The sequence below is a fragment of the Silene latifolia genome, chromosome 8, assembly GCF_048544455.1.
Source record: "Silene latifolia isolate original U9 population chromosome 8, ASM4854445v1, whole genome shotgun sequence".
NCBI classification, from domain to species: domain Eukaryota; kingdom Viridiplantae; phylum Streptophyta; class Magnoliopsida; order Caryophyllales; family Caryophyllaceae; genus Silene; species Silene latifolia.
The window spans coordinates 6,467,355-6,479,517 of record NC_133533.1 but is presented as its reverse complement, the minus strand read 5'-3'; the positions used below and the strand labels follow the sequence as shown (position 1 = coordinate 6,479,517).

Below are 12,163 nucleotides of genomic sequence, written 5' to 3'. Positions count from 1 at the left end.
TCGAAACGTGGAAGGTCTAATGAAAGTTCCTCCTTCTTGTGGCATAAACGTTTGGCCCATATTTCAAGAGAAAGAATGAGCATATTGGTTAAAGACAATATACTACCTTCTCTTGATTTTACGGATTTTGGGACGTGTGTGGAATGCATTAAGGGTAAGCAAACCAAACACACCAAGAAAGGGTCCACAAGAAGCACTGCTCTTTTAGAAATTATACATACAGACATATGTGGTCCATTTGATGTTCCCTCCATGAGCGGAGAGAAATATTTCGTCACCTTTATTGATGATTATTCACGTTATTGTTATCTTTACCTTTTGAATGAAAAATCTCAATCAGTAAACGCTTTAGAGGTTTACATTAAGGAGGTGGAAAGGCAATTGGGAAAGAAAGTGAAAATCTTAATGTCAGATAGGGGTGGTGAATATTATGGCAAATATGATGAATCAGGACAACATCCTGGTCCTTTTGCAAAACTCCTTGAAAGTTTGGGTATTGTCCCTCAGTACACAACTCCTGGTTCTCCTTGGATGAATGGTGTTGCTGAGAGGCGTAATCGAACCCTATTAGAGGATGTGACGACAATGATGAGTAATACCAATCTACCCATGAAGTTGTGGATGCATGCCCTTATGATCTTTGTGTATGTTGGAAATCGGGTTCCCGAAAGAAAGCGCTTCAAAGACACCATTTGAACTGTGGAAAGGATGGAAACCAAGTCTTCAACACTTACATGTATGGGGATGCCCAACAGAAGCACGCATTAATAATCCACATGAAAAGAAGCTTGATCCTAGAACCATTAGTGGCTTCTTTATCGGCTATCCAGAAAAGTCCAAAGGGTATAGGTTTTACTGTCGTGCATACAAGACAAGAATTGTTGAAACCGGAAATGCCAAATTCCTTGAGAATGGCGAAGTTAGTGGGAGTGATCAGGTAAGGGATGTCGTCGTCAATGAGGTTAGGGTGGCAATTCCAGTTCCTTTGCCCCCAATTTCTATTGATGAAGTTCCACATAATGATAATGTTGACTCAGTCAATATTGTGGAACCTAATGTTGATGATCCTCCACTCCCGAATGATAACATCGTCACTGAGGTTGTTGATACAGCACCTGAAATAACATTAAGAAGGTCTACAAGACCTAGAAGGCCAGCTATTTCAGATGACTATGAAGTATATCAATGTGAATTTGACATTAGTGTGGATAATGTCCCGGTTACGTTTTCATAAGCTATGAATAGTGATGATTCCGATAAATGGATTAATGCCATGAAAGAAGAGATGGAGTCTATGGCTAAGAATGAGGTCTGGGAGTTGGTCAATTTACCAGTAGGTCATAAGGTCATTTACCGCAAGTGGGTCTTTAAGACCAAGCGCGACTCCTTAGGTAATATTGAACGACATAAAGTCAGACTGGTAGCTAAAGGCTTTAATCAGAAACAAGGCATTGATTATAATGAAACCTTCTCTCCAGTTTCTAAGAAGGATTCTTTACGGATCATTTTAGCTTTAGTAGCTCATTTTGACTTAGAGCTACATCAAATGGATGTGAAAACGGCATTCTTGAATGGGAGTTTGGAAGAAGAAGTCTATATGGCTCAGCCAGAAGGCTTCATTATTGATGACAAAGAGGACAAAGTCTGTATATTAAAGAAGTCCATTTATGGGCTTAAGCAAGCTTCTCGGCAATGGTATATTAAGTTCCATAATACCATCACGTCCTTTGGATTCAAGAAAACACTGTTGATCAGTGTATATACCTGAAAATCAGTGGGAGTAAGTTTGCATTTTTGGTCTTATATGTCGATGATATACTCATCACAAGCAGTGATTTGGGACTATTACATCAAACTAAAGATTTCCTATCAAGCAACTTTGAGATGAAAGATATGGGAGAGGCGTCCTATGTGATCGGGGTGGAAATATCTCGAGACAGATCACAAAGGACATTAGGGTTGTCTCAGAAAGCCTATATCATGAAGGTCTTAGAAAGATTTAACATGGTAAAATGTAATCCCAATGATGTTCCTATTCAGAAAGGGGACAAGTTCAGCTTAAGTATGTGTCCTAAGACTGAACTAGAACGAAGCCATGAAAAACTTTACTTATGCATCTCTAGTTAGAAGCTTAATGTATGCGCAGGTCTGTACAATACCTGACATAAGTTTTGCAGTGGGTATGTTGGGTCGATATCAGTCCAATCCTGGAATGGGTCATTGGAGTGCGACTAAGAAAGTTTTAAGGTACTTAAAGGGAACAAGGGACAAAATGCTCACTTATAGACATACTGATCAGCTTGAGATTATTGGATATGCTGACTCAGATTTTGGAGGATGTGTGGACTCAAGGAAAAACACCTTTGGTTATGTGTTTGCGTTAGCTGGGGGGCAATCTCCTAGAAGAGTGCTAAACAGACAATTATTGTCTCATCCACTATGGAAGCTGAATTTGTAACGTGCTTTGAGGCTATTATTCAAGCTTTATGGTTGCGTAACTTTCTTTCAGGGATTAGCATTATGAATTCTGTTGCAAGGCTGCTGAAAATTTACTGTGATAATGCCGCAGCTGTCTTCTTTTCGAAGAATGATAGGTATTCTAAAGGTATAAAACACATGGAAATGAAATACCTATCAGTTAAGGAGGAAGTTCGGAAAAACACTGTGTCAATTGAGCACATCACGACTAGTGCCAATATAACAGATCCTTTAACTAAGGGGTTACCTCCAAAGACATTTTTAAAGCATGCTACTGATATGGGTCTGGAGGATAATCATTAAGGCTTTTCATTTGTGTTTGGATCATGCTAGTGTTTTGTAATGATGACACTTATATTTTGATTAATCAACTTATGTTTTCTTATGATGATGGTTTCCGAACGATTTTCTGTATCGTATTATTGTTATTCTATACATTATTATTGCACGATTAACAGAATCAGTCCTTTTCCTCAAGGACATTATCGGGGATTACGTTTGCTCCTTGTACAGACTGATTATTCTAAATGATTGGTCCGTAGTACATGGAAGGACCACTTCTCTTGTATAGTAGTGTTTCCGCCATGACTCAACCAGTTGTTCGGAATGATCAGGGTAATTAAGATAAACCCATTATGTATTCATTTAGTTCTCTGCGCGACTTATGACTCTGTTTGCACGTGACATTATGTTTAGGTCAGTAATATGGTCCAAGTGGGAGAATGTAAGAATTATCATATTAATTCTCTATTATGTGGACCTAATTACTGACGTCAGTCACTCTAATAGATAATAGCTAAATATGATGTTTCGGGTTTTTAGTCGGAGTAATAGACTAAGTGGATTACGGTTAATGTTTACAGGCCATTAACATATTAGGCTCACTTATCTAATTATGCCCCTCCTGCCACCTATATAATAAAAGCTACACCTGTTTGTGGTTTTAACCTAATTCATATTCATTAAGAGAAACACACAAGAAGAAAATTAGAGAATAAGGAAGGCAGAAGAAGGCAAAAGATTGAAGTTTATCTTCTTGTTGATTTCAAGGAATCTCCTTATCAGATCTAATGACTACTCCACGTAAGTATTCATCTGTAATTATCACTGCAATCAAGATCCTCTAAATTTATGTTTACATTCAAGCCTAGTAACATTTTGCAACCTTACTACATTAAAAACTAAATTAAAGTGTAATGTTATTTTAATATGTACTGTATGTAGTAGTCTCTCTTAACAATACAGTTTTACGCGTGATTCGTGAAACGGCTTCAAAACAATCTTTTGCGCTAATTAATGCTCATTACTAATCAGATGCACAAGTTGTTTTAGATTCACTTCACGCTTACAAGTTACAACTGTCTAAAATGACAAAGCGTCTCAGTATAAACGGGGGATATTCGTCTCAGTTAAATATCACCAACTTTAAGCAAAATGGGCCAAATGTCACCACTTTAACGTCAAATGTCACCAGTACCATTTCCATGTGATAAACTACCTGCTGTAGCTTAGGTAACGACACTGCTGACATTTGGTGTTATGGTGGTGACATTTGGCTCGTTTTGCTTAAATTGGGTGCATATTTGGTCTGTTTATAGCTGTAGACGGATATGTTCCGTCTATAATGAGAATTTGTGTTAAAATGAGGATTTTATTAGATATACTCATACACAACACGACATATTTTAGTCAGGAGGCAAACCTAGAAATAAACTTTTAGGGTAACGAATTTTCATCACATCATTTATACTTATGTTAAGGTTTATATTTAAGAGTTCTGAGTAACAAAATTGATATTCTAAACCATTTTTTGAAAATTTGGAATTTGCTACCTTTTAGGCCATGTTTTTTTGGACTTAAAGTCACTTAATTTAAGTTCACTTCAAATCTCATAAGTTCAGTTCAGTTCAGATCAGATCCAAGTTCAGTTCAGTTCAGTTCAGATTCTATAAGTTCAGTTCAGTTCGGGTCCTATAAGTTCAGTTCAGATCCTATAAGTTCAGTTAAGTTCAGTTCAGATCCTATAATTTCAGTTCAAATCCTATACGTCACTTAATTTAAATTCAGTTCAAATCCTATAAGTTCAGTTCAGTTCAGATCTTATAAGTTCAGTTCAGATCATATAAGTTCAGTTAAGTTCAGAACCTATAAGTTCAGTTAAGTTCAGATCCTATAAATTCTGTTCAGTTCAGATCTTATAAGTTCAATTCAGTTCAGATCCTATAAATTTCAGTCCAAAAAAACAAGACCTTAGTCTTTTATACCTAGAAATAAGTCGTTTTACGTAGAATTTGTATTTAACACGAGCCGCCTTACACTTAAATTGGTACGGGAGAAAAACGACAACGGATACACGAAGTACATACAGAGGCCGGTTAGCAATTTGGCATGCAAAAACCGAGGAAATAAATGAAGTGCAGCAGCAAAATTAAATGAGAAGTAGGAAATGTTGACTTCAGAAGTAAAACAGGAACATGAATTCTCATTGCTTGTAAAAGTGGTATGAATGTGACAGAAATGATGTATGTTAACACCAGCAGAGAGCAGAAACAGAGTGTCTCTCCAGCTTCTTTACTTCTTTTGGTCGTCTTCTCAGTTGATCCTGCACAAATGGCCACTGCCTGCCTAATTTAAACTATTACTCTGCTCTCGTACCATAATGACAAAAGTTGTTACCAACATGTACATATAGCCAGCCGACTAGTAAAAAATAAGTCACTTAAGGTAGTAATGTAGTATGGCAAGTTGTTACTCTGCTCTCGTACCATATAATAACGCAAGTTGTCACCAAGATGTACATATAGCCGACTAGTAAAAAATACAACAAATCTAATTGAAGACGGATGATATCCGTCACAAGTTTGTGACGGATACTGTTTTTTCTCACAAAATACCCAGCTAGAGGTGAGTGGGAAGTACATGGAAGGTGCCTTGTCCCCTTTCCCTTTTTGTGAGAGGTCACAAGCTTGTGACGGAATTAGTCCGTCACAAGCAAGACTAGCTGTAAAAAATATGTCTCACTTAAAAGCGATATGATATATTGAGATATATTCTTAGGGTATGATTATTGGTAAGATTTTATAAGGTTTTAAACTCTGTCGCGTCAGTTTTTCACTTACTTTTCTTATTTCTTTATTGTTTAGACTAGCCTCAAACTTACTTTAAACTTTATACATTATCAGTCAGACTCGCTTTAGACTCTACTTTTTCACTTTACTTGAGAAAATGTTGGGTTTAAAAAAAAAAGAAAAAAAAAATAATATAACACATAAGTTTCTTTTATTGAATGTCTTATTTTGAAAGTTGGGTCAAGCTCATGTGAAGCAGTGTAGTCTTAAGTTGAATATTTGATCTCCAAGACTCAACTTAAGATGTTGTCAAAATTTTGTCAAGATTAAGGTAAATTATTGATAGTCTTGACTCTTGAGTGAGTCTTGTCTCAATACTACCATTCTACCAATAATCTTACCATTATTCTTATGTGAAGTTGGGGGTTCGATTTTTATGTGCGACATAGGTCGCTCAAGTTAACAAGAAAAACATATAGCAACCCAATTTGAAACGGTATCATAGTAACAATTTAAGCAATACTAGTAGACCTCGCAAAGGGGTCAGTTAGTCGGGTTCGGCCGGGGTCATTTCGGATTTGTCACATTTTCGGGTTAGTTCGGGTCGGGTCATTTTAGGTTACAAGTCTGCTTCAGGTTGTTGGTCGAGTTTGTTTCGGGTCAATGATAAAAGTAATAAAACGTCATTCCAAGTTTTTTTCGGTCAATTAGAGTTATGTTTTGTATGATCATTTTAGGGCTGGATGATTTCGGATCCGATCATTTCGGGTCGGCTCTGTTATAGGCCAAGAAAGTCCGGGTCTGATCGGGTCAATTTGGATCTCGGGTCACATTCGGGTGGGCTGTTGGGTTGGCACGACACAGCACGCTATGAGTCGTGCCTGGGCTGAAGTTTGAGAAAAAAGACCAAACTTAGGCACGGCCCACCTGAGCACCGCACGCTTGGGCACGCTCGAAATACAAAGAAATTGGGTTAAAATGGAGGAATTGTTAACGCACACTCAAGTACGACACAACGCTCATGGGCCGGTATTTCATTTGACTAGCACGACACGGTACAACATGAAGCCCGACTTTAAGGGTCCGGGCCGTGTCATTTTTTTCAGATACAGTGGGGCGGCATAAGACACGGCCCACTTCCAACTTTAATGGAGAGGCTTTCAATCTTATGGAAGGAGGTCAACTAATTTGAGTTGAAAAGGGTGATTTTTGATCCATAAATTGGATTGTTTGCCTTTGGCCCATAAATTTTGTTTGTATTTGGGCCATAACTGTCCACTTCTCCTCCCAAATCAGTTTGTGTTTGGTCCAACATAAAATTTCGTTGGACTCATTTGATTTTCGTCCTTAGTATTAATGCGTATGAATGTTTGTTCAAAAAAAAAATATTGTTTGAAAAAGAAAACAATACTAAAACGGTCCGTTTTTCTTAAGAACATTGCTTTTGGTCTGAAATAAGACGGGTAACATGTCATCATTTTATAATACAATGTTGTTATTTTTTAATAACATGTTACCATTATTGTTCACATCATTTTCAGGGTAAAAAATGACACCTCTAGTCATAACATTTTGTGAATTAATTGGTTACATTTTCTTAAAAAAATGGCAACATTTTATCCGTCTGATAAATAAGACCAAAAGTGTCCGTCTGAAACAAGAATTTGTGATATTAAAAAAATTGTGTCAGAAAAAAACTGTTATTGAAATACAGTCTACATATGATATATGCTATGATTTTCGAAAATTAGGTTGGAATTAGAATACGTGACACTGCGTGATCAGTTCTTAACCAAACACGTTAGTTCACTTGACGTGTGTATACAAAACATACTTTTTATATATTCTCAATTTCACATTTAACACATAATCTAGTTTGATACTCCCTATTACGAAGTGTAGTCGTAGTCGCCTGTTTAGCAGGCAGGCAAACACCGTCATCTCCTCTCGATCATTGAGAATATGATGTTTCGCAACTGTCAATCTGTCATCATGCATTACAAACAATATCAATCATATGTCGCGTATAATAACACACCTTTTTCTGCACCTCATTTTAAATTTTGAAACTTATAAAAATCAAGTTCGCTAAATATTTTGAGATTGACCCTATTCCACTAAAACTTTTTTTAAGCATTATTCAAAAAATAAAATTTCATTTTATTTTTAAAAAATTCCACCAAGTTGGGTGAGTGTGAGACTCATGCCTTTCATGGCTTCATGCCTAGTCCAACCTACAAGTCAAGAGTCTAATCTATTTCTACCTCATTCTTAGGAAAATAAAATTTCACTTTTTTGGCAAAATTAACAATTTTAAAAATTTAATGCTATCACACATTCACACAAGGTTAACTTTGGTAGAGAAAACCCAAATCAACTTTCCCTTTTCTCCACTCCACAAGATTTTCACAATCTTTAAACACAAAACCCAAGTTTTTTTTACCTAACTCCTTGCATTATTTTCTCACATTAAACACATCAAACCAAAAAATTCAAAAAAATAAAAATTCAAAAAAATTACAAAGAAAATGGCTGGTTACAGAGCAGAAGATGATTATGATTACTTATTCAAAGTAGTTTTAATTGGAGATTCAGGTGTTGGTAAATCTAATTTACTGTCAAGATTTACTAAGAATGAGTTTAGTCTTGAATCTAAATCCACCATTGGAGTTGAATTTGCAACTAGAAGCTTGAATGTTGAGGGTAAAGTTATCAAAGCTCAGATTTGGGATACTGCTGGTCAAGAAAGGTTGAATTTTTATGCTCAATTTTTGAATTTTTGATATGGGTTTTTGTTAATTTGATGTGGGTTTTGCTTGGTTTTTGAAAATTTTGTGGAAGATTTAGTCTTTTTAGTGATCTTTGTTCATTGTTATGAGTATATGGTGGAATGTTTGTGCTAATTTTTTGGGTTTTTTTATGGGTTTTTGTTAATTTGTTCTGGGTTTTGCTTGGTTTTGGAAAATGTGGTGAAAATTTTAATCTATTTAGTGATCTTTGTTGATTAATGTGATTTTTATGTGAATGCTGGTGTTTTTTATTAGTGAGGTTTGCTTAATTTGAGATCTTGCTATTGATGTGTTTGGAGATTTGTAAATGTGGTATGATTTACCAAAAATTTGGCAGTTATTAGTGATCTGCTTGTTGTTGTAAGTTTGAATGTGTACTGTTGAAGGTTGTTGTATAGTATTGAAATTGAGTATAGATTCATGAGTTTATGGGTTTGGAATTACTAGATCTGGCTTGATCTGGGTTTTGGTGAGTAGTCATTTTCGATTTGAGGTTTGATTTGCTGGGGATGTCGGAATCGTTGTCGTTTGACTGTCATTGCTGATGATTATGTTGGATTTTCTTTGTATTAATGCATTTGATTGGCGCGAGGGTGAATTGAGTACCTATCAGGAAACTGCATTTGGCTTTCAAGGTGAATGGGATCGAGTATACCTTGTTCTCTGTTGCTAAATTGTGGTGTGTTGGTGCTCATTGTGGTTGGTTACCTGTATAGTGTCTATCATAACTCATAAGTAGTCTTAACTGTGGCTTTTCGTTTTATGCGAGACCAGGCCAAATACTCAAGGGATTAATTATGAATAGTACAAGTTATTGTGTAGGCTTGACGATGAGGGATTGGACGAGGATGGATGGTTTTAAATGGTCTTGTCGTGGTTGATGTTATGTCTATATTAGTCTTAAGCTGTCTTAACATTTAATTCAATGGTGGGTGAAACGTGATAGTTGATGTTAAATAGTCCTCCTGCCTTTTTTAGTCATAGTTCAAAGAATTCTTCCAACCCCTCAATTATATGTTTGTTTCATTTTTATCCTCCATATTGTTGCCTTCAAGTTCTAGTGTATTATACAATCCTCTTGATGAGTTTCAACTTTCATTCATCATATGAATATGTTCTGTGCCTTGCAATGTTTCAGCTGCGGCTAATAAGTTCATCAGTTTCCAGAGTAGTGATCCATTATCCGCGTGTCTTAAAAATGCAAACATTTTTTATGAAATAAGTCATTCCTCTTAGAAGGCGTCCCTTTTAATTTATGACAACCTATTTACCTCGATCATTGAGGTAGTTCAATTTTTAGCACTAGGTTTGACTGTCTTAGATTAAACTCATGAATAAGTACGAGACTTACAAAGATATTTTTGGAGGCGATGTCATCAAGGGATATTATTGTTTACTATAATGAATTGATAAATGGTGCCTAGCATGTTTTGACTGTCATTCGAAGGTACGTGAAGCACATTGGCTACAGAGTGTGGGATGAATGGTTTGAGCTGGTGCTATTCTACCCACCGTGGTTTTGGTAGATATCTATCTGAATGTTGTGGTGCTTGTGCCTATATTTTGAATAAGAGGTTATTCCGTATTTTTTTCCACATATCGTTATGATGTTCTATCCACTTTCCTTAGGAATGAGCATTAACCCCCTGAAAGTCTATTACTTGTAAGTTGTAACTGGAAAATGGGTTACACATGTTCCATAGACGACATTTGCACCTTCTCCTACCTTTATTATTTTCGGCATTTGCTGTCATTAGGAAGTCATCTTGTTGGAATAAATGACTGATGTTGACAGATGAAGAACTGAACTCCGTATAAGAATACTGTTGCGTCGGCCTGTACAGCTACATAAACACGTTGCAATATTTGCTGAAGCATATGGACCAGACATAAGTGTAATGTAATGCATTAACTGTAGCCCTTAGTATTAGGTGTACGGTGCACCTATATTCATAGATTTTCTTTGGTCACTGATGGGATCAGATCATCTGAATAGATATGGTCTGTTTTTACATATTGCTGATAGAATGACTGTCTATGGTTTTAGCTATTTGAGCATATGTTACGTTAAACTCTTCATTTTTTTCTTTGTTACACGCGTTGGGTATTTGACCCCCAGTCGTGCTTGTACACTTGGATAATTTTCATAAGCCTAAGTACGAGAAATGTCTTAAGTGTAGGCAGTAGTGTAATAATCCTACGACAGTATGACAGTGGTATTTAAATGCTCCCGTTATGTTTAGTGACCTGACTCTGTAACATAACAGAATTCCAGACAACTGTTGTGTTATTTCTCGTTGTATAACACGGTAACACCCCATAGAAAAAGGCTGATATTTAGGCAGCATCAACCGATATATAGAAATATCGCCATTATTTTACTGGTATCTTCGTGTCTTAATCTGTATTGTCTGCGATTTTGTAGGGAAAAATTAGGGAACACATGTAGTTGCAATGATGTATGGAATTGTGAAAAAAAAGGGCATAAAGTAGGGAGGTTTGTTGTATACAAGGTTGTAGTGAATAATTGTCAGCCGAGTGGATAATTAGATTTACACTTTGCTTGTAGGACAGAAATGGATCCCTCTACTTGCCTCCCCTCCGAAATATAGGGGAGTCTCATAAAGATAGGAGTTTTGTATACAAGAACTTCAAATAAAGCCACTTAAAATTACATCCCTATATCTGTGGATCAGTTCTTGAGCATCACTCTTTCGGCGCTAGATATTGTTCCGTATATACAGGTCTTAAAGTCGAGGGATTTTCAGAGTTTCAGTGTTGGGCTTCGTCCAAATGACTAATCCCTGATCCCTTTAAATCATCTTTTGTTCAGGTACCGCGCAATTACTAGTGCATACTACCGAGGAGCCGTGGGTGCACTGCTGGTGTACGATGTGACTAGGCACGCCACATTCGAGAACACCGAGAGATGGCTAAAGGAGCTGAGGGATCACACTGATCCCAACATCGTGGTTATGCTCATTGGAAACAAGTCCGACCTTCGCCACCTGGTGGCAGTTCAAACAGAAGATGGGAAAACCTTTGCTGAGAAGGAATCCCTGTATTTCATGGAGACTTCTGCCCTCGAAGCCACCAACGTCGACAATGCCTTCTCTGAGGTTCCTTACCCAAATATACCGAGTCGTGAGTAAGAAGGCTATGGAGGCCGGGAATGATGCAAATGGGTCGGGTGTGCCCGCTGGTGAGAAAATCGACATTGGTAAAGAAGTTTCCGATGTTAAGAAAGGTGGTTGTTGCTCTAGTTAGACGATTCTGGGTAAATCTTACAGTATTATTTAGTTTTGTAAGAGTTCCCTTTGTGTGTAGCTGAGAAATTTCAATTATTTCATTTTCCAGAGTACTAGACATTCACACTTGTCTGTCATTTATGAAGTTATTATATAGAAACACGAAAGTTTTCGAGTCGGTGAAGAAAAGGTTTGTTAATGCGATAGCAAATGATGGTATCGTCGATGATGTTTTAGCCTACTGGGTTATTGGATGATCATGGACATGTTAGATCGGAAATTCAAATTTCTTACATTATACTTCTTATGTTTCATTGAATTGTTTACGTTTGTAAAAAATTCAATGTAACAGAGGAAGTATTATTCCGTAGTTAGTAACCAGACTATTTTATTCCCGATCAAATCTCTCTTCCATTTTATTAGCGCCTAGAAAGAGCGATAGGGAGACATATGAGCCGAGTCAAAGTGGATACGGGGATCAAACCAAATTAGTGGTTTTTGGATCACGAGTTCACGACCAAGCAAATAAGGGTTGAAGCGAAGGTGTCAAGGCATATGTATTTTGACTAGTTGTGTTACC

The 12,163-nt window shown here is 36.8% G+C and overlaps 1 pseudogene; it reads left to right on the top strand.

The window, feature by feature from the left end:
• Nucleotides 1-7,911: 7,911 nt before the first annotated feature.
• On the top strand, nucleotides 7,912-11,772 carry LOC141596180 (ras-related protein RIC2-like; annotated as a pseudogene).
• The last annotated feature ends 391 nt before the right edge of the window (nucleotides 11,773-12,163 follow it).